We start from the raw sequence: 23145 nt of genomic DNA on the forward strand, positions 1-23145 counted from the left end.
AGGACAGAGTACCTGCCTTGTGATCCAGGTACACTCCTACTCTGGAGGACTGAGGGCCTGATACTTTAGTCTCAACATTATTGTGTCTGAAACAATAACCATCACTAGAGCACTTTAAACTCCAGGACTTGTTATTGTATCCAAATCCACCATCATTACCTCTCTCTGTTCTGCTGATGTCTTTATATGAGACTGCTGTAACAACATCACCAGTCCTCTCCACCTCCCAGTAACAGCGTCCAGACAGACCCTCTCTACACAGAACCTGCCTGTAGTTGGTGAATCTGTCTGGATGGACAGGATATGGTTGGACTTGGCCTGTATAGGTCACCTTTCTGTTCCCTTCAGACAGAGAGAGGAGTGTGTGTGCTGTGTTTGGGTCCAGTGTGAGCTGACAGGAATCTGGGAGAAGAGCAGAGACCAACGAGGGGAGTCAGAACAATAAGTTAAGTCAGATACTGTATCTCCCCTGTCTTTGATTAGAGCACAGCAGAGATCAAATCAGAGAAATATGAGGAGTCAGATAGAGACCCAGTCTTTGATTAGATCTACTATTGCTATATATTTCTAGAGGGATTGTTAGGAGTGTCAGTAAAAAGAGACTGTTAGTTACTTCACAATAAAGAGACTCACATTGTAACAACTGTTCTCTGGTCTTGGGCTCTGGAGGCAGTACAACATCCACTATATTCACTACAGACACACAAACACATTGACAGAGAGAGGGAATGTTATCATCAGACCATATTCCACATGTATATGACTAGTAGGGAACTTTCAATGGTCTAAAGTTGATGTTCTTATTGTTTTCAACACACCTGTAGTGGAGATCTTGGTCCATTCTCCTTTAAGGAAGTCTTCTAGTTTCTCTCTCAGTTCAGACACAGTCTGACTCACATCTCCAAAGGACTGAAGAGGACGGACAACGATGCTGGGTAAGTCTGAAGATACACTGATACTGGAGAGAGACTGATACCTCTGGAGAGAGAGAGAAAGAGGGACGGAGAGAGAGAGAGAGACTGATACCTCTGGAGAGAGAGAGAGAGAGAGAGAGACTGATACCTCTGAGAGAGAGAGAGAGAGAGAGAGACTGATACCTCTGAGAGAGAGAGAGAGAGAGAGACTGATACCTCTGGAGAGAGAGAGAGAGAGAGACTGATACCTCTGGAGAGAGAGAGAGAGAGAGAGAGAGACTGATACCTCTGGAGAGAGAGAGACTGATACCTCTGAGAGAGAGAGAGAGAGAGAGAGAGAGAGAGACTGATACCTCTGGAGAGAGAGAGAGAGAGAGAGAGACTGATACCTCTGGAGAGAGAGAGAGAGAGAGAGACTGATACCTCTGGAGAGAGAGAGAGAGAGAGAGAGACTGATACCTCTGGAGAGAGAGAGAGAGAGAGAGACTGATACCTCTGGAGAGAGAGAGAGAGAGAGAGAGACTGATACCTCTGGAGAGAGAGAGAGAGAGAGAGACTGATACCTCTGGAGAGAGAGAGAGAGAGAGAGACTGATACCTCTGGAGAGAGAGAGAGAGAGAGAGAGACTGATACCTCTGGAGAGAGAGAGAGAGAGAGAGAGAGACTGATACCTCTGGAGAGAGAGAGAGAGAGAGAGAGACTGATACCTCTGGAGAGAGAGAGAGAGAGAGACTGATACCTCTGAGAGAGAGAGAGAGAGACTGATACCTCTGGAGAGAGAGAGAGAGAGAGAGAGAGAGAGAGAGAGAGATACCTCTGGAGAGAGAGAGAGAGAGAGAGAGAGAGACTGATACCTCTGGAGAGAGAGAGAGAGAGAGAGACTGATACCTCTGGAGAGAGAGAGAGAGAGAGAGACTGATACCTCTGGAGAGAGAGAGAGAGAGAGAGAGAGAGAGAGAGAGAGAGACTGATACCTCTGGAGAGAGAGAGAGAGAGACTGATACCTCTGGAGAGAGAGAGAGAGAGAGAGAGAGAGAGAGAGAGAGAGAGAGAGAGAGACTGATACCTCTGGAGAGAGAGAGAGAGAGAGAGACTGATACCTCTGGAGAGAGAGAGGGACAGAAAGAGAGAGAGGGACAGAAAGAGAGAGAGGGACAGAGAGAGAGAGAGGGACAGAGAGAGAGAGAGAGAGGGGGACGGACAGAGAGAGAGAGAGGGGGACGGACAGAGAGAGAGAGAGAGGGGGACGGAGAGAGAGAGAGAGAGGGGGGACGGACAGAGAGAGAGAGGGGGGACGGACAGAGAGAGAGAGAGAGGGGGGGGGACGGAGAGAGAGAGAGAGGGGGGACGGACAGAGAGAGAGAGAGGGGGGACGGACAGAGAGAGAGAGAGAGAGTGGGACGGACAGAGAGAGAGAGGGGACGGACAGAGAGAGAGAGAGAGGGGGACGGACAGAGAGAGAGAGAGGGGGACGGACAGAGAGAGAGAGAGAGGGGGACGGACAGAGAGAGAGAGAGAGGGGACGGACAGAGAGAGAGAGAGAGGGGACGGACAGAGAGAGAGAGAGGGGGACGGACAGAGAGAGAGAGAGGGGGGACGGAGAGAGAGAGAGAGGGACGGACAGAGAGAGGGGACGGACAGAGAGAGAGAGAGAGAGGGGGACAGAGAGAGAGAGAGAGGGGGGACAGAGAGAGAGAGAGAGAGGGGGACGGACAGAGAGAGAGAGAGGGGACGGACAGAGAGAGAGAGAGGGGGGGACGGACAGAGAGAGAGAGGGGGACGGACAGAGAGAGAGAGAGGGGGACGGACAGAGAGAGAGAGAGGGGGGGACAGAGAGAGAGAGAGAGGGGGACGGACAGAGAGAGAGAGAGGGGGACGGACAGAGAGAGAGAGAGAGGGGGACGGACAGAGAGAGAGAGAGAGGGGGACGGACAGAGAGAGAGAGAGAGGGGGACGGACAGAGAGAGAGAGAGAGGGGGACGGACAGAGAGAGAGAGAGGGGGACGGACAGAGAGAGAGAGAGAGGGGGACGGACAGAGAGAGAGAGAGGGACGGACAGAGAGAGAGAGAGAGGGGGACGGACAGAGAGAGAGGGGGACGGACAGAGAGAGAGACAGAGGGAGGGGACAGAGAGAGAGAGAGGGGGACGGACAGAGAGAGAGAGAGAGAGGGGGACGGACAGAGAGAGAGAGAGAGGGGGACGGACAGAGAGAGAGAGAGAGGGGGACGGACAGAGAGAGAGAGAGAGAGAGGGACGGACAGAGAGAGAGAGAGAGAGGGACGGACAGACAGAGAGAGAGAGAGGGGACGGACAGAGAGAGAGACGGGGACGGACAGAGAGAGAGAGAGAGGGGACGGACGGACAGAGAGAGAGAGAGAGGGACGGACAGAGAGAGAGAGGGGGACGGACAGAGAGAGAGAGAGGGGGACGGACAGAGAGAGAGAGGGGGACGGACAGAGAGAGAGAGGGGGACGGACAGAGAGAGAGAGAGAGAGAGAGAGAGGGACGGACAGAGAGAGAGAGAGGGACGGACGGACAGAGAGAGAGAGAGGGACGGACAGAGAGAGAGAGGGACGGACAGAGAGAGAGAGGGACGGAGACTGACAACTCTGGAGAGAGAGAGAGAGAGAGAGACTGATAAGAGAGATAAGAGAGGGAAGGACAGAGAGAGAGAGAGGGACGGACAGAGAGAGAGAGAGAGGGACGGACAGAGAGAGAGAGGGGGACGGACAGAGAGAGAGAGGGACGGACAGAGAGAGAGAGGGACGGAGACTGACAACTCTGGAGAGAGAGAAAGAGAGATAAGAGAGGGAAGGACAGAGAGAGAGAGGGGGACGGACAGAGAGAGAGAGGGGGACGGACAGAGAGAGAGAGGGGGACGGACAGAGAGAGAGAGGGGGACGGACAGAGAGAGAGAGGGGGACGGACAGAGAGAGAGAGGGGACGGACAGAGAGAGAGAGAGGGGGACGGACAGAGAGAGAGAGGGACGGACAGAGAGAGAGAGGGACGGACAGAGAGAGAGAGGGACGGACAGAGAGAGAGAGGGACGGACAGAGAGAGAGAGAGGGACGGACAGAGAGAGAGAGGGACGGACAGAGAGAGAGAGGGGACGGACAGAGAGAGAGAGGGACGGACAGAGAGAGAGAGGGACGGACAGAGAGAGAGGGACGGACAGAGAGAGAGAGGGACGGACAGAGAGAGAGAGGGACGGACAGAGAGAGAGAGGGACGGACAGAGAGAGAGAGGGACGGACAGAGAGAGAGAGGGACGGACAGAGAGAGAGAGAGGGACGGACAGAGAGAGAGAGGGACGGACAGAGAGAGAGAGAGGGACGGACAGAGAGAGAGAGGGACGGACAGAGAGAGAGAGGGGGACGGACAGAGAGAGAGAGGGGGACGGACAGAGAGAGAGAGGGGGACGGACAGAGAGAGAGAGAGGGGGACGGACAGAGAGAGAGAGGGGGACGGACAGAGAGAGAGAGAGGGGGACGGACAGAGAGAGAGAGAGGGGGACGGACAGAGAGAGAGAGGGGGACGGACAGAGAGAGAGAGGGGGACAGGAGAGAGAGAGGGGGACGGACAGAGAGAGAGAGGGGGACGGACAGAGAGAGAGAGGGGGACGGACAGAGAGAGAGAGGGGGACGGACAGAGAGAGAGAGAGGGGGACGGACAGAGAGAGAGAGGGGGACGGACAGAGAGAGAGAGAGGGGACGGACAGAGAGAGAGAGAGGGGACGGACAGAGAGAGAGAGGGGGACGGACAGAGAGAGAGAGGGGGACGGACAGAGAGAGAGAGAGAGGGGGACGGACAGAGAGAGAGGGGGACGGACAGAGAGAGAGAGAGGGGGACGGACAGAGAGAGAGAGGGGGGACGGACAGAGAGAGAGAGAGGGGGACGGACAGAGAGAGAGAGAGGGATGGACAGACAAAGAGAGAGAGGGATGGACAGACAGAGAGAGAGGGACGGACAGGCAGACAGACAGACAGAGAGAGAGGGACGGACAGACAGACAGAGAGAGAGGGACGGACAGGCAGACAGAGAGAGAGGGACGGACAGGCAGACAGAGAGAGAGGGACGGACAGGCAGACAGAGAGAGAGGGACGGACAGGCAGACAGAGAGAGAGGGACGGACAGGCAGACAGAGAGAGAGGGACGGACAGGCAGACAGAGAGAGAGGGACGGACAGGCAGACAGAGAGAGAGGGACGGACAGGCAGACAGAGAGAGGGACGGACAGGCAGACAGAGAGAGAGGGACGGACAGGCAGACAGAGAGAGAGGGACGGACAGGCAGACAGAGAGAGAGGGACGGACAGGCAGACAGACAGAGGGACGGACGGACAGACAGAGAGAGAGGGACGGACAGAGACAGAGGGACGGACAGACAGAGGGACGGACAGACAGAGGGACGGACAGACATACAGAGAGAGAGATAGGGACGGACAGGCAGACAGAGAGATAGGGACGGACAGGCAGACAGAGAGAGAGGGACGGACAGACAGAGGGACGGACAGACAGAGGGACGGACAGACAGAGGGACGGACAGACAGACAGAGAGGGAGGGACGGACAGACAGAGAGGGAGGGACGGACAGACAGAGAGAGAGGGACGGACAGACAGAGAGAGAGGGACGGACAGACAGACAGAGAGAGAGGGACGGACAGACAGAGAGAGAGGGACGGACGAGAGAGAGGGACGGACAGACAGAGGGACGGACAGACAGAGGGACGGACAGACAGACAGAGAGGGATGGACGGACAGACAGAGAGGGAGGGACAGACAGACAGACAGAGAGGGACGGACAGAGAGAGAGAGAGAGAGAGAGGGACGGACAGAGAGAGAGAGAGAGGGACGGACAGAGAGAGAGAGAGGGGCGGACAGAGAGAGAGAGAGAGGGACAGAGAGAGAGAGAGGGACGGAGGAGAGAGAGAGAGAGACGGACAGAGAGAGAGAGAGGGACGGACAGAGAGAGAGAGAGAGGGACGGACAGAGAGAGAGAGAGGGACGGACAGAGAGAGAGAGAGAGAGAGAGGGACAGAGAGAGGGACAGAGAGAGGGAGAGGGACAGAGAGGGACAGAGAGAGGGAGAGGGACAGAGAGAGAGGGACAGAGAGAGAGAGGGACAGAGAGAGGGAGAGAGGGACAGAGAGAGAGAGAGGAGAGAGGGACAGAGAGAGAGAGAGAGGGAGGGACAGAGAGAGAGAGAGGGAGGGACAGAGAGAGAGAGAGGGACGGACAGAGAGAGAGAGAGGGACGGACAGAGAGAGAGAGAGAGGGACGGACAGAGAGAGAGAGAGGGGGACGGACAGAGAGAGAGAGAGGGGGACGGACAGAGAGAGAGAGGGACGGACAGAGAGAGAGAGAGGGGGACGGACAGAGAGAGAGAGAGGGGGACGGACAGAGAGAGAGAGAGAGGGGGACGGACAGAGAGAGAGAGAGAGGGGGACGGACAGAGAGAGAGAGAGGGACACGGACAGAGAGAGAGAGGGACACGGACAGAGAGAGAGAGGGACACGGACAGAGAGAGAGAGGGACACGGACAGAGAGAGAGAGGGACACGGACAGAGAGAGAGAGGGGACAGACAGAGAGAGAGAGAGAGGGACGGACAGAGAGAGGGGGACGGACAGAGAGAGAGAGGGGGACGGACAGAGAGAGAGGGACGGACAGAGAGAGAGAGGGGGACGGACAGAGAGAGAGAGAGAGAGAGAGAGAGGGGGACGGACAGAGGAGAGAGAGAGAGAGAGAGGGGGACGGACAGAGAGAGAGAGAGAGGGGGACGGACAGAGAGAGAGAGGGACGGACAGAGAGAGAGGGGGACGGACAGAGAGAGAGGGGGACGGACAGAGAGAGAGGGGGACGGACAGAGAGAGAGAGAGAGAGAGGGGGACGGACAGAGAGAGAGAGAGAGGGGGACGGACAGAGAGAGAGAGAGAGAGGGGGGGGACAGAGAGAGAGAGAGAGAGGGGGACGGACAGAGAGAGAGAGAGAGAGGGGGACGGACAGAGAGAGAGAGAGAGGGACGGACAGAGAGAGAGAGAGGGGGACGGACAGAGAGAGAGAGAGAGGGGGACGGACAGAGAGAGAGAGAGAGGGGGACGGACAGAGAGAGAGAGAGAGGGGGACGGACAGAGAGAGAGAGAGGGGACGGACAGAGAGAGAGAGGGGGACGGACAGAGAGAGAGAGAGAGGGGGACGGACAGAGAGAGAGAGAGAGAGATAGGGACGGACAGACAGAGGGACGGACAGACAGAGGGACGGACAGACAGAGGGACGGACAGACAGAGGGACGGACAGACAGACAGAGAGAGAGGGACGGACAGGCAGACAGAGAGATAGGGACGGACAGGCAGACAGAGGGAAGGACAGACAGAGGGACGGACAGACAGACGGAGGGACGGACAGACAGACAGAGGGACGGACGGACAGACAGAGGGACGGACGGACAGACAGAGAGATAGGGACGGACAGGCAGACAGAGAGATAGGGACGGACAGGCAGACAGAGAGAGGGACGGACAGACAGAGGGACGGACAGACAGACGGACGGACAGACAGAGAGGGACGGACAGGCAGACAGACAGAGGGACGGACAGGCAGACAGACAGAGGGACGGACGGACATACAGAGAGAGAGGGACGGACAGACAGACAGAGAGAGAGGGACGGACAGACAGACAGAGAGAGAGGGACGGACAGACAGACAGAGAGAGAGGGACGGACAGACAGACAGAGGGACGGACAGACAGACAGAGGGACGGACAGACAGACAGAGGACGGACAGGCAGACAGAGGGACGGACAGAGAGACAGACAGACAGACAGAGGGACGGACGGACAGACAGAGAGATAGGGACGGACAGGCAGACAGAGAGATAGGGACGGACAGGCAGACAGAGAGATAGGGACGGACAGGCAGACAGAGGGAAGGACAGACAGAGGGACGGACAGACAGACGGAGGGACGGACAGACAGACAGAGGGACGGACGGACAGACAGAGAGATAGGGACGGACAGGCAGACAGAGAGATAGGGACGGACAGGCAGACAGAGAGAGGGACGGACGAGAGAGAGGGACGGACAGACAGAGGGACGGACAGACAGAGGGACGGACAGACAGACAGAGAGGGACGGACGGACAGACAGAGAGAGAGAGAGAGAGGGACGGACAGAGAGAGAGAGAGAGAGGGACGGACAGAGAGAGAGAGAGAGAGAGGGACGGACAGAGAGAGAGAGAGGGACGGACAGAGAGAGAGAGGGACGGACAGAGAGAGAGAGAGAGAGAGAGGGACAGAGAGAGAGAGAGAGAGAGAGAGGGACGGACAGAGAGAGAGAGAGAGAGAGAGAGGGACGGACAGAGAGAGAGAGAGAGAGAGAGGGACGGACAGAGAGAGAGAGAGAGAGGGGCGGACAGAGAGAGAGAGAGGGGCGGACAGAGAGAGAGAGAGAGAGGCGGACAGAGAGAGAGAGAGGGGCGGACAGAGAGAGAGAGAGGACGGACAGAGAGAGAGAGAGAGGGGCGGACAGAGAGAGAGAGAGAGGGGGCGGACAGAGAGAGAGAGAGAGAGGGGCGGACAGAGAGAGAGAGAGAGAGGGGCGGACAGAGAGAGAGAGAGAGAGGGGCGGACAGAGAGAGAGAGAGAGGGGCGGACAGAGAGAGAGAGAGAGGGCGGACAGAGAGAGAGAGAGGGGCGGACAGAGAGAGAGAGAGGGGCGGACAGAGAGAGAGAGAGGGGCGGACAGAGAGAGAGAGGGGCGGACAGAGAGAGAGAGGGGGACGGACGGACAGACAGAGGGACGGACGGACAGACAGAGAGATAGGGACGGACAGGCAGAGAGATAGGGACGGACAGGCAGACAGAGAGAGGGACGGACGAGAGAGAGGGACGGACAGACAGAGGGACGGACAGACAGACAGAGAGGAATGGACGGACAGACAGAGAGGGAGGGACGGACAGACAGAGAGGGACGGACGGACAGACAGAGAGAGAGAGAGAGAGGGACGGACAGAGAGAGAGAGAGAGAGAGGGACGGACAGAGAGAGAGAGAGAGAGAGGGACGGACAGACAGAGAGAGAGAGAGAGAGAGGGACGGACAGAGAGAGAGAGGGACGGACAGAGAGAGAGAGAGAGAGAGGGACGGACAGAGAGAGAGAGAGAGAGAGGGACGGACAGAGAGAGAGAGAGAGAGAGAGAGGGACGGACAGAGAGAGAGAGGGACGGACAGAGAGAGAGAGAGAGAGAGGGTGGACAGAGAGAGAGAGAGAGGGCGGACAGAGAGAGAGAGAGAGGGGCGGACAGAGAGAGAGAGAGAGGGGCGGACAGAGAGAGAGAGAGGGGCGGACAGAGAGAGAGAGAGGGGCGGACAGAGAGAGAGAGAGGGGCGGACAGAGAGAGAGAGAGAGGGGCGGACAGAGAGAGAGAGAGGGGCGGACAGAGAGAGAGAGAGAGGGGCGGACAGAGAGAGAGAGAGAGGGCGGACAGAGAGAGAGAGAGAGGGGGCGGACAGAGAGAGAGAGGGGCGGACAGAGAGAGAGAGAGAGGGGCGGACAGAGAGAGAGAGAGGGGGCGGACAGAGAGAGAGAGAGAGAGGGGCGGACAGGACAGAGAGAGAGAGGAGAGGGGCGGACAGAGAGAGAGAGAGGGGGACGGACAGAGACAGAGAGAGGGGGACGGACAGAGAGAGAGAGGGGGACGGACAGAGAGAGAGAGGGGGACGGACAGAGAGAGAGAGGGGGACGGACAGAGAGAGAGAGAGGGACGGACAGAGAGAGAGAGAGGGACGGACAGAGAGAGAGAGGGGGGGACGGACAGACAGAGAGAGAGAGGGGGACGGACAGAGAGAGAGAGGGGGACGGACAGAGAGAGAGAGGGGGACGGACAGACGGACAGAGAGAGAGAGGGGACGGACAGAGAGAGAGAGAGGGACGGACAGAGAGAGAGAGGGACGGACAGAGAGACATTTCCCATGAAGTTAATTTCATATCACATGTAACAAGACAGTTTAGTTACCTGGAGGAAATGGATGTGATCCTCTGTGTGTGAGAGCTGCTCCAGCTCAGTGCTTCTCTTCCAGCTCAGCGATCTCCTGCTTCAGTTGCTCCAGGAGTCCTTCAGCTTGACTCACTTGAGCCTTCTCTTGGGCTCTGATCAGCTCCTTCACCTCAGAGCTCCTTCTCTCAATGGAGCGGATCAGCTCAGTAAAGATCTGATCACTGTCCTCCACTGCTGACTGTGCAGAGCGCTGGAGAGAGAGAGAGACAGAGAGAGACAGAGAGAGACCGAGAGAGACCGAGAGAGACAGAGAGAGACAGAGAGAGACAGAGAGAGACAGAGAGAGACAGAGAGAGAGAGAGAGAGAGAGAGACAGAGAGACAGAGAGGCAGAGAGGCAGAGAGGCAGAGAGACAGGTTCAGTCAGAACTCTGCTCTCCAGGTCCACCAGGCCTTGTTCTCCCTCCTGGACAGACAGGTACAGAACACCTCTTGGTCCTGCTCTACTCTCCTCCCTCCTGGACAGACAGGTACAGAACACCTCTTGGTCCTGCTCTACTCTCCTCCCTCCTGGACAGACAGGTACAGAGCACCTCTTGGTCCTGCTCTACTCTCCTCCCTCCTGGACAGACAGGTACAGAACACCTCTTGGTCCTGCTCTACTCTCCTCCCTCCTGGACAGACAGGTACAGAACACCTCTTGGTATATCATATATATCTCATATCATCATTCAGAACTTTAAGCATATCTTTGGGAGGAGGTCCAGCCTGTTTGACAAAGATAAGCAAAAATTGGAAAAAAATCTTTGTTTACAAAATAATCAAATGTAATGTTTTTTACCAAAAACTCTACATGGACAGCAGAAAGCTGTGATCAATTAAATACAACGTTAGCTAGATATTATCTGTGTCATTTATAGCCTGGCACAGATAGTAAAACTACATTAAATACAACGTTAGCTAGATATTATCTGTGTCATTTATAGCCTGGCACAGATAGTAAAACTACTGTAGCGACCCGCACAGACAGCTGTGTGTTATGTGTTCGGCTAGTAGCTGGTTGTGTTGTACTTACCAGTTCCCAGTGTTCGCGGGGTCCGACATGCCAATCAACCTGCTATCTGCCAATCACAGGAATGCCTGGGATGTTCTGATGCCGGGCATCCTGGTGGTTGGCGGAGTGGCGTGGAGGGGGCGGGGCATTGGAAGTTAAGCTTCAGCCTTTGTTCTCTCTCTGACGTCTGGGCTTCACAAGAGAAGGTCCCGATTGGCTTGTGGGGTATCTTTCATTTATTTGGCGTGAGCTCAGGCCAAACAGTAGCCTGTGTAAAGTTGCTAATAAACCGTCAATTCGTAACTCAATCCTCTGTCTGGACAATTGTTCCTTTATGATCGAGTCAGGTCATTACACTACATTAAATACAACGTTAAGTTATGTGGCGATGATATCTAGTTATGTTGAATTTAAAAGACACCGTTACCGTTAGTAACGTCTGTTACACTGTAACTTACAGGCAGCCTCACATAAAAACCTATTGGTTAACAAAGCTTTGATTATGACCAAAGTCTATAGTAGTGAAAACTCTCTCTCTCTATTCTAACTTACCACACATTCACATCACTGCCTCGACATGAATGTGTCCTGTCAGAGCCGTTTCCTGTCCGTTAACTGTTAACAGTCTCGAGCCACAGCTTAACCAATGAGCTACAAGGAGGACTGACAGTCACGAGCGGTGCAGCAGCCTCTGCAGCAGCAGCCTCCCCGGGTCCTAGTGCCCGCCCGGTAAGACGGTTAAGATGCGATGGAACGGTTGACGGAGAGAAAATAAATCACAGAGAAAATATATTGACTGATATATTGAATTGTTTAGGGAAGCTTTAGCTTTGGCTTTAATACATTCTGAAAATACTTGAAAATAAAAATAATAGTAGCCCTCCTCAGGAACAACAAAACCCTCACAGACCAACTTCTTCTTCTATGATATAATGGAGGTCCTCAAACCAACGTTAAAGGTGCATGGCGCCACCTACTGTTCTGGAGTGTGTTCAATCACGGTTTACACCTCTAAATCCTCCAACGGAACTCAGTACTTCTGAGAAAATAAGAGTCCTACTAACTTCTAATAGACCCTCTCCCATCCCCCAAATCACTTCCAAGTGTAATGTTTACTGTTCATTTCTGATTGTTTATTTCACTTTTGTTTATTGTCTATTTCACTTGCTTTGGCAATGAAACATATATTTCCATGCCAATAAAGCCCTATGAATTTAATTCAATTGAGAGAGAGACAGTTCCATTTTAATGTATAGGGGACATGAGTCGTCATGGTTACTCATGGTTATGTGATGAGGCAGCCCAGTCGGTTACATGAACCAGTCTATTCTTTGAAAGGGGTCCAGACAGCCTGTTCCCAACAGTGGGGTCAGTGGGATTGAATAGGGGCCCCTCTCTCTCTCTCTGACTGGAGGAGAGAAGTGAAATGGTGTGTCTCCTCTGGTCAACAATACTCACCTTGAAAGACTCCACAGCCTGTTGGAGCTCCTTCAGCTCCTTCTCTCTCTCCTGGAATCTCTGCTGGACCTTCTGCTGACTCATCCCCAGCTGCCTCTGTGGAGAATCACTCTTCAATGAGCTATCAAGCTTTATTAGTCCAGTAGATCAATAGTATAGTAATGTGACATAGGACCCATAGAGAGGAAGGTCTACAATCCTAAGGAAGTCCCTTTACAATATTATATTATGTTGCTATGTGAATGATTATAGTTTTTATGGCAGGATTTCATGTATCAAGGTGTTGAGGCTGAACTTTGGACTCAAAAACGCTATTCAGAATGATAATAGTGTTTGACTTTAGAAAATGGTGATACATTTGGAGAATCTGGGTTAACATATCTATATACTCAAGGTTTGTGTTCATATTTGTTCTGCTGTGGATCCATTTCATTTGAATGATCTCATATTCAAACAGATTTAGTTCCTACTGTATCTTTAATTCTTAGTTTATCAGACAGCCACCAACAAGTTGTTCTGGTCTTACCTGTTTCTCAGTCCTCTCTGCTGCAGCTGACACTGTATCATGGCCTTTATGTTCATCCATTGTACACAGATAACAGATACACTGCTGATCGGTACGACAGTAAACCTCCAGCAGTTTGTCATGATGAGAGCAGATCTTCTCCTGTAGTTGTGCGGTGGCTTTGACCAGCTTGTGCGTCTTGAAAGCAGGAAATTCATAGTGAGGTTGGAGGTGAGTCTCACAGTAAGAGGCCAGACACACCAGACAGGACATGAGGGCTTTCTGCTTTCTGATCCCAGTGCAGACATCACACGCCACATCTCCAGGTCCAGCATAGCACAGAGCAGGAGGGGGAGCAGCCTGGAGTCCTGTCTTCTTCAGTTTCTCCACCACTTCAGCCAACATGTTATTTTTCCTCAGATTAGGCCTTGGAGTGAAGGTCTCTCTGCACTGAGGACAGCTATAGACCCCTTTCAGAACATCCTGATCCCAGCAGCCCTCAATACAGCTCCTACAGTAACTGTGTCCACAGGGAATAGTGACCGGCTCCTTCAGTAGATCCAGACAGACAGAACAACAGAACTGGTCCTGGTCCAGCAGAACTCCCTGTTGAGCCATTTGGACGGTTGTTCACTCTCACACAGACAGACGAGACAGAGACTCAGATCAGTTTCGTTTCCTCAGAAGAGAGTTTGTGGGAAGGGGAGGGACTTCCTGGTTCTGCCAGAGGGGTGGGGTTAGAAGGAGGGAGGGGTTAGAGGAATGGAGGAAGAGAGAGAGGAACTGCATGCAACAGCAAGAGGGAGACAAATAGTTTTGTTCCAAGGTTAGAGCCCTTAACATGGAACAAATGACATAATGAATCTTAAAATGTGAGTTGTTAGAATATATGAAGGGTAACAGTTTCTATGAAGTACGTATGTATCATTATTTTAATGACCTTTATAATGCCTTATAATACACCTATGTGTTGTAATTAATCAATAAGGACTGAGGAGGTGTGGTATATAGTTAATATACAGTACCACAGATAAGGACTGAGGAGGTGTGGTATATAGTTAATATACAGTACCACAGATAAGGCCTGAGGAGGTGTGGTATATAGTTAATATACAGTAACACAGATAAGGACTGAGGAGGTGTGGTATATAGTTAATATACAGTAACACAGATAAGGACTGAGGAGGTGTGGTATATAGTTAATATACAGTACCACAGATAAGGACTGAGGAGGTGTGGTATATAGTTAATATACAGTACCACGGATAAGGACTGTTCTTATAAAAGACACAACGCAGATAGAGAATTATCTAACACTTTCAAAAATACAATCAAACTTTAAAAATAGCCATAAGGAAGACTAGATACAGTGGGGCAAAAAAGTATTTCGTCAGCCACCAATTGTGCAAGTTCTCCCACTTAAAAAGATGAGAGAGGCCTGTAATTTTCATCATATGTACACTTCAACTATGACAGACAAAATGAGAAAAAAATCCAGAAAATCACATTTAATCACATTTAATGAAGTTATTTGCAAATTATGGTGTAAAATAAGTATTTGGTCAATAACAAAAGTTTGAAGTGTACGTATGATGAAAATTACAGGCCTTAGTATAGTGATAGTGGTAGTGGGGTGGTAGATGTCTAGTCTCCCTTATGGCTCTAATCTGATAGTGGTAGTGGGGTGGTAGATGTCTAGTCTCCCTTATGGCTCTAATTTGATAGTTGTAGTGGGGTGGTAGATGTCTAGTCTCCCTTATGGCTCTAATCTGATAGTGGTAGTGGGGTGGTAGATGTCTAGTCTCCCTTATGGCTCTAATCTGATAGTGGTAGTGGGGTGGTAGATGTCTCGTCTCCCTTATGGCTCTAATCTGATAGTGGTAGATGTCTAGTCTCCCTTATGGCTCTAATCTGATAGTGGTAGTGGGGTGGTAGATGTCTCGTCTCCCTTATGGCTCTAATCTGATAGTAGGGTGGTAGATGTCTAGTCTCCCTTATGGCTCTAATCTGATAGTTGTAGTGGGGTGGTAGATGTCTAGTCTCCCTTATGGCTCTAATCTGATAGTTGTAGTGGGGTGGTAGATGTCTAGTCTCCCTTATGGCTCTAATCTGATAGTGGTAGTGGGGTGGTAGATGTCTAGTCTCCCTTATGGCTCTAATCTGATTGTGGTAGTGGGTGGTAGATGTCTAGTCTCCCTTATGGCTCTAATCTGATAGTGGTAGTGGGGTGGTAGATGTCTAGTCTCCCTTATGGCTCTAATCTGATAGTGGTAGTGGGGTGGTAGATGTCTAGTCTCCCTTATGGCTCTAATCTGATAGTGGTAGTGGGGTGGTAGATGTCTAGTCTCCCTTATGGCTCTAATCTGATAGTTGTAGTGGGGTGGTAGATGTCTAGTCTCCTTTATGGCTCTAATCTGATAGTGGTAGTGGTGTGGTAGTTGTCTAGTCTCCCTTATGGCTCTAATCTGATAGTGGTAGTGGGGTGGTAGATGTCTAGTCTCCCTTATGGCTCTAATCTGATAGTGGTAGTGGTGTGGTAGTTGTCTAATCTCCCTTCTGGCTCTAATCTGATAGTGGTAGTGGGTGGTAGATGTCTCGTCTCCATTATGGCTCTAATCTGATAGTGGTAGATGTCTAGTCTCCCTTATGGCTCTAAACTGATAGTAGTAGTGGGGTGGTAGATGCCTAGTCTCCCTTATGGCTCTAATCTGATAGTGGTAGTGGGGTGGTAGATGTCTAGTCTCCCTTATGGCTCTAATCTGACAGTGGTAGTGGGGTGGTAGATGTCTAGTCTCCCTTATGGCTCTAATCTGATAGTGGTAGTGGGTGGTAGATGTCTCGTCTCCATTATGGCTCTAATCTGATAGTGGTAGATGTCTAGTCTCCCTTATGGCTCTAAACTGATAGTAGTAGTGGGGTGGTAGATGCCTAGTCTCCTTATGGCTCTAATCTGATAGTGGTAGTGGGGTGGTAGATGTCTAATCTCCCTTCTGGCTCTAATCTGATAGTGGTAGTGGGTGGTAGATGTCTCGTCTCCATTATGGCTCTAATCTGATAGTGGTAGATGTCTAGTCTCCCTTATGGCTCTAAACTGATAGTAGTAGTGGGGTGGTAGATGCCTAGTCTCCCTTATGGCTCTAATCTGATAGTGGTAGTGGGGTGGTAGATGTCTAGTCTCCCTTATGGCTCTAATCTGACAGTGGTAGTGGGGTGGTAGATGCCTAGTCTCCCTGTTGGCTCTAATCTGATAGTGGTAGTGGGGTGGTAGATGTCTAATCTCCCCTCTGGCTCTAATCTGATATGGCTCTAATCTGATAGTAGGGTGGTAGATGTCGAGTCTCCCTTCTGGCTCTAATCTGATAGTGGTAGTGGGGTGGTAGATGTCTAGTCTCCTTTATAGCTCTAATCTAATAGTGGTAGTGGGGTGGTAGATGTCTAATCTCCCTTCTGGCTCTAATCTGATATGGCTCTAATCTGATAGTAGGGTGGTAGATGTCGAGTCTCCCTTCTGGCTCTAATCTGATAGTGGTAGTGGGTTGGTAGATATCTAGTCTCCCTTATGGCTCTAATCTGATAGTGGTAGATGTCTAGTATCCCTTATGGCTCAAAACTGATAGTAGTAGTGGGGTGGTAGATGCCGAGTCTCTCTTATGGCTCTAATCTGATAGCGGTAGTCGGGTGGTAGATGTCTATTCTCCCTGTTGGCTCTAATCTGATAGTGGTAGATGCCTAGTCTCCCTGTTGGCTCTAATCTGATAGTGGTAGATGTCTAGTCTCCCTTATGGCTCTAATCTGATATGGCTCTTATCTGATACGTCTCTAATCTGATAGTGGTAGTGGGGTGGTAGATGTCTCGTCTCTCTTATGGCTCTAATCTGATAGTTGTAGTGGGGTGGTAGATGTCTAGTCTCCCTTATGGCTCTAATCTGATATGGCTCTTATCTGATACGTCTCTAATCTGATAGTGGTAGATGTCTCTTATTTTTTGGTGTACAAACACTTTTTCATATCTATAAGGTAAATACACTTGATTGTAAAAGTGTTGTATATTTTGGTTTGGTCCATCGCGGGTTTCTGTATTTCTGTTCACCCTTATTGTTCTCTCTTGCCTGACCTTTGTTGGATTCTGTATTTTACATTATAGCCATTAGCATATATATGATTAAATATTATCTGATGTTGGTTGAACAGTCAGGATCTATACATCGACGGAGGGAGGAAGAAGCGCCAAGAGGCGCGGACCCGCCTGAGCGCCTGCGATAGGCTGGGCAAGTTTAAACCACGCCCAGTCTCTACTGTGATAGGCCAACAGACGGGCTTGAACTCCGTCTATCATAATGTGTATCAGAACAATGTTTACGTACATCCTGTCAGTTCTCTGTTCTGCCCTGCGTGGTATTACAGTGAGCCCGTATATACGAACGTTGCATTTGCCATTTATGACTTAGCTAATAAAAAATACATAGTATAAAATCGGTGACTCATTGTTATATTTATCCTGATACCAGATTCGAATTTACGCAACTCTAACATTACCATGAAGAAGATGCCAGACACAGAGACCATGAGTCTGCTGAGTTTGTCAGTGAAGGGCTGGAAGGGCTCCGGCTTGCCAGAGATGGGGTTTACTCTCTCTACTCGGGAGTACTTGGCTTCGAACTGGGGCCGCAGATTCTCCTGGGACAAACACATACACTCCAGTATATCATACCAATAACTCTATTTCTGACTGGTCCAATCATAGATACCCCTGATCCAGTCAATACTAGGACCGTATCCTAACTACAGTACGTGCTCATGACATATCAAAACACTGCAAACAGCAAACTCAATGATGGTGTTGGAGTCGTGCCACGCAGTTGTGGGTGAACAGGGAGTACAGGAGGGGACTGAGCACGCACCCCTTAGGCTTCAGATTCTTTCAAACAATTAATTATAAGATTTACAACAATGGAGTAGTTAACCGATCCGAATCCTTTTCTAGAAACTACTTCCTCTCCTCTATGTGACAGTTAGTGTGTAGAAACTGAGTATAGAAAAGCTAGTCTGTTCAGATTGCACACTCTTCTCTGTTACTTCCTGCCCGTTTCTATAGAGATGACTTCCTTCAGATAGAACTGAAACGGGATGTGTCACACCCTGCGGTCGTAACCCAAACGGCTCTGAGCTGTACGGCCTTGTGACTAAGTCACACAAAGACAAGCCTGAATCAGCGAAGTAATACGAGCACATAACAAGAGACAATTCTCTAAGGTTAACTCAACATAGCATGTCTAATCTACATATCATTTTGTCCACCATTGCTGCCCATCAGGAAGTCCATGATCCAGTTGCAGAGGGAGGTGTTTAGTCCCAGGCTCCTTAGCTTAGCTTAGCATTCTCATGTAACTGATCCTGTTGTCCAGGTGGGAAAGGGCAGTGTAGAGTGCCATTGGGATTGCGTCATCTGTGGATCTGTTGGGGCGGTATGTGAATTGGAGTGGGTCTAGGGTTTCCAGGATGATGCTGTTGATGTCTGATTTGATTTCAATAGGGGCACCTACAGTGGGGAGAACAATTATTTGATACACTGCAGATTTTGCAGGTTTTCCTACTTACAAAGCATGTAGAGGTCTGTAATTTTTATCATAGGTACACTTCAACTGTGAGGGACGGAATCTAAAACAAAAATCAAGAAAATCACATTGTATGATTTTAAGTAATTAATTTGCATTCTCCAATCACAGCCATTAAACTCTAAGTGTTTAACAATTTTTTCAACTAGACAAGTCAGTTAAGAACAAATTCTTATTTACAATGACGGCCTACCCCGGACAACGCTGGGACAATTGTGCTCCACCCTATGGGACTCCCAATCACGGCCGGTTGTGATACAGCCTGGTTTCAAACCAGGGACTGTAGTGACACCTCTTGTACTGAGATGCAGTGCCTTTGACCACTGTGATACAGCCTGGATTCAAACCAGGGACTGTAGTGACACCTCTTGTACTGAGATGCAGTGCCTTTGACCACTGTGATACAGCCTGGATTCAAACCAGGGACTGTAGTGACACCTATTGTACTGAGATGCAGTGCCTTAGGCCCCTGTGATACAGCCTGGATTCAAACCAGGGACTGTAGTGACACCTATTGTACTGAGATGCAGTGCCTTAGGCCCCTGTGATACAGCCTGGATTCAAACCAGGGACTGTAGTGACACCTATTGTACTGAGATGCAGTGACTTAGACCCCTGTGATACAGCCTGGATTCAAACCAGGGACTGTAGTGACACCTATTGTACTGAGATGCAGTGCCTTAGACCCCTGTGATACAGCCTGGATTCAAACCAGGGACTGTAGTGACACCTATTGTACTGAGATGCAGTGCCTTAGGCCCCTGTGATACAGCCTGGATTCAAACCAGGGACTGTAGTGACACCTCTTGTACTGAGATGCAGTGCCTTAGGCCCCTGCGCCACTCAGGAGCAGCGATCTAAGACTGAGCCGTTGAGGCGTTGGAAAACCTCCCTGGTCTTTGTGGTTGAATCTGTGTTTGAATTCCACGGAGGGACCTCACAGATACACTATATATACAGCAGTATGTGGACACCCCTTACAGATACACTATATATACAGCAGTATGTGGACACCCCTTACAGATACACTATATATACAGCAGTATGTATACAGATACACTATATAGCAGTATGTGGACACCCCTTACAGATACACTATATATACAGCAGTATGTGGACACTTACAGATACACTATATATACAGCAGTATGTGGACACTTACAGATACACTATATATACAGCAGTATGTGGACACCCCTTACAGATACACTATATATACAGCAGTATGTGGACACCCCTTACAGATACACTATATATACAGCAGTATGTGGACACCCCTTACAGATACACTATATATACAGCAGTATGTGGACACCCCTTACAGATACACTATATATACAGCAGTATGTGGACACCTCTTACAGATACACTATATATACAGCAGTATGTGGACACCCCTTACAGATACACTATATATAGCAGTATGTGGACACCCCTTACAGATACACTATATATACAGCAGTATGTGGACACCCCTTACAGATACACTATATATACAGCAGTATGTGGACACCCCTTACAGATACACTATATATACAGCAGTATGTGGACACCCCTTACAGATACACTATATATACAGCAGTATGTGGACACCCCTTACAGATACACTATATATACAGCAGTATGTGGACACCCCTTACAGATACACTATATATATATAGCAGTATGTGGACACCCCTTCAATTGAGTAGATTTGACTATTTCAGCTACACCCATTCCTGTCATGTATAACACCGAGCACCTAGTCATGCAATCTCCAAACCCTGGCAGTACAACGGCCTTACTGAAGAGCACAGTGACTTTCAACGTGGTGCTGTCGTAGGATGCCACCTTTCCAACATGTCAGTTCGTAAAATGTCTGCCCAGCTAGAACTTGTAACGGGTGTTGTCAGAAGGATGAGACCGAGGCGCAGCGTTCTTTGAGTTCCACATCATTTATTATCGAAGTGAAACTTCAGAAAAAAACAAAACAATAAAGAAACCAACGACCGAATAGCTTTCTTCAACTACCTGCACACAAACAAAGAACAAGATCCCACACAGAAGGAGGGAAAAGGGCTGCCTAAGTATGATGCCCAATCAGAGACAACGATAGACAGCTGTCCCTGATTGGGAACCATACCCGGCCAAAACATAGAAACACAAATCATGTGTAAATATTTGTATGAACAGAACAAGATTCAACAACTGAGACATAAACTGAACAAGTTCCAAAGACATGTAACAGAAATGGAATAATGTGTCCCTGAACAAAGGGGGGGTCAAAATCAAAAGTAACGGTCAGTATCTGGTGTGGCCACCAGCTGCATTAAGTACTGCAGTGCATCTACTCCTCATGGACTGCACCAGATTTTCCAGTTCTTGCTGTGAGATGTTACCCCACTCTTCCACCAAGGCATCTGCAAACCCTCCGGTCCAACAGGTCCCAGACGTGCTCAATGTTATTGTCTTTTTATTTTTATTTCACCTTTATTTAACCAGGTAGGCTAGTTGAGAACAAGTTCTCATTTACAACTGCAACCTGGCCAAGATAAATCATAGCAGTGTGAACAGACAACACAGAGTTACACATGGAGTAAACAATTAACAAGTCAAGGATGTCATAAGGTGAATTCACCAATTTGTAAGTCGCTCTGGATAAGAGCGTCTGCCAAATGACTTAAATGTAAATGTAAATAACACAGTAGAAAAAAAGAGAGTCTATATACATTGTGTGCAAAAGGCATGAGGAGGTAGGCGAATAATTACAATTTAGCAGATTAACACTGGAGTGATAAATGATCAGATGGTCATGTGCAGGTAGAGATACTTGTGTGCAAAAGAGCAGAAAAGTAAATAAACAAAAACAGTATGGGGATGAGGTAGGTAAATTGGGTGGGCTATTTACCGATGTACTATGTACAGCTGCAGCGATCGGTTAGCTGCTCAGATAGCAGATGTTTAAAGTTGGTGAGTGAGATAAAAGTTCCAGTCACAGGCAGCAGAGAACTGGAAGGAAGGCAGCCAAATGAGGTGTTGGCTTTAGGGATGATCAGTGAGATACACCTGCTGGAGCGCGTGCTACGGATGGGTGTTGCCGAGAATGAAGCAAGGGCCAACCAACAAGAGCATACAGGTCGCAGTGGTGGGTGGTATAGGGTGCTTTAGTAACAAAACGGATGGCACTATGATAAACTGTATCAGTTTGCTGAGTGGAGTATTGGAAGCCATTTTGTAGATGACATCGCCGAAGTCGAGGATTGGTAGGATAGTCAGTTTGGCGGCGTGAGTGAAGGAGGCTTTGTTGCGAAATAGAAAGCCGATTCTAGATTTGATTTTGGATTGGAGATGTTTGATATGAGTCTGGAAGGAAAGTTTTCAGTCTAGCCAGACACCTAGGCACTTATAGATGTCCACATATTCTAGGTCGGAACCATCCAGGGTGGTGATGCTAGTCGGGCGTCGGGTGCAGGCAGGGAACGGTTGAACACTATCTAGAAGACAGAGACATATCATTACATACAGTATAGAACACCATCTAGAAGACATATCATTACATACAGTATAGAACACCATCTAGTAGACATATCATTACATACAGTATAGAACACCATCTAGAAGACATATCATTACATACAGTATAGAACACCATCTAGAAGACATATCATTACATACAGTATAGAACACCATCTAGAAGACATATCATTACATACAGCATAGAACACCATCTAGAAGACATATCATTACATACAGTATAGAACACCATCTAGAAGACATATCATTACATACAGTATAGAACACCATCTAGTAGACATATCATTACATACAGTATTGAACACCATCTAGAAGACATATCATTACCTTCAGTATAGAACACCATCTAGTAGACATATCATTACATACAGTATAGAACACCATCTAGTAGACATATCATTACATACAGCATAGAACACCATCTAGAAGACATATCATTACATACAGTATAGAACACCATCTAGAAGACATATCATTACATACAGTATAGAACACCATCTAGTAGACATATCATTACATACAGTATTGAACACCATCTAGAAGACATATCATTACCTTCAGTATAGAACACCATCTAGTAGACATATCATTACATACAGTATAGAACACCATCTAGTAGACATATCATTACATACAGTATAGAACACCATCTAGAAGACATATCATTACATACAGTATAGAACACCATCTAGAAGACATATCATTACATACAGTAAAGAACACCATCTAGTAGACATATCATTACATACAGTATAGAACACCATCTAGTAGACATATCATTACATACAGTATAGAACACCATCTAGTAGACATATCATTACATACAGTATAGAACACCATCTAGGTGACATATCATTACATACAGTATAGAACACCATCTAGAAGACATATCATTACATACAGTAAAGAACACCATCTAGTAGACATATCATTACATACAGTATAGAACACCATCTAGTAGACATATCATTACATACAGTATAGAACACCATCTAGAAGACATATCATTACATACAGTATAGAACACCATCTAGAAGACATATCATTACATACAGTATAGAACACCATCTAGAAGACATATCATTACATACAGTAAAGAA

At 49.2% G+C, this 23145-nt stretch overlaps 1 pseudogene; it reads right to left on the bottom strand.

The window, feature by feature from the left end:
• LOC135536147 (tripartite motif-containing protein 16-like) overlaps nt 1–13619 on the bottom strand; it is a 13781-nt pseudogene extending 162 nt beyond the window's left edge.
• Nucleotides 13620–23145: the final 9526 nt, after the last annotated feature.

Source organism: Oncorhynchus masou, unplaced genomic scaffold (genome assembly GCF_036934945.1).
Source record: "Oncorhynchus masou masou isolate Uvic2021 unplaced genomic scaffold, UVic_Omas_1.1 unplaced_scaffold_564, whole genome shotgun sequence".
NCBI classification, from domain to species: Eukaryota; Metazoa; Chordata; class Actinopteri; order Salmoniformes; family Salmonidae; genus Oncorhynchus; species Oncorhynchus masou.